This window comes from Notothenia coriiceps, unplaced genomic scaffold (assembly GCF_000735185.1).
Source record: "Notothenia coriiceps isolate Sejong01 unplaced genomic scaffold, NC01 NC01_scaffold00035354, whole genome shotgun sequence".
Lineage (NCBI taxonomy): Eukaryota > Metazoa > Chordata > Actinopteri > Perciformes > Nototheniidae > Notothenia > Notothenia coriiceps.
This window is the reverse complement of record NW_011368055.1, coordinates 81,091-82,031: the sequence shown is the minus strand read 5'-3', so window position 1 is coordinate 82,031 and position 941 is coordinate 81,091.

Sequence of the window (941 nt, the reverse complement as noted above, 5' to 3'; positions counted from 1 at the left end):
CACAACACACACACACACAAGGAATAGGACAGGGCTCTGGCTGATGATGCATGAATCCCGACTGCAGCCAGCCTCCTCCTCTAGCCTCACTGGGCTAATCTGAGGCTACTGCCCTCTGCTGCTTCACTGAGCACGCTCCTTGGGTACAACACGCCACACAGCCCGGGAGTCGCTCGCAGCCTCGGTGCTGCTAGTCCCTTCTCTCTCGGGCCGGGCCGGGTATACCCTAGCTCTCTTGCCTCTCTCTTCTTAATTGATCAGTCTATCTATGTGGCAGGGGATTCAGCAGGACCCCGGGAGATGGGAGACCTACGGAGATGTCACGTCAAAGGAATATTGTGTGTTCCAAACGGTGATCGTGAGGATGGGAGTTGCGAGTGCAAATATCATTCGCTGAGTGAGGGTGGGGTACAAGGTGGATAATGGTTATTTAAAGTGTTGAATAGGGTTTATACTTTGATTTCGGTAATAGTATCTTCCATAATGGGCTCTCATTATTTATTTGGATTCCGAGCAGTTCAAACTTATATAGGATGATCAACCAGTTAACATATGACATAAACATTTGTGTCTAAAAGATCTAGACATTATTGGTTTTAAGTATTTAGGTACGACTGTCCAAAAAGTATCATGTCCATAGAAGACTCTTGTGAAAATGATTATGTTATCTGAAGAATCTTACTGCAAATGAGAGTTTGAGACTGTACTGTATATAGATATGCCTACTTATAGTTATCAGCACATCCAGTTATTTCCTTGAGCTGACTGGAGCTTATTTGTCATAATAAGTATCATATGATGCACCATCAGGAAGACAAACCCACCTGCAGGAGTTAACTTTGATGAATACTCCTCAACCAATTCTATAGCATATCATAGGTACAGTCAAGGACTAACGTAGTACATTCAAAGAACGTCTCATTTAATAGGTTATTCTATAT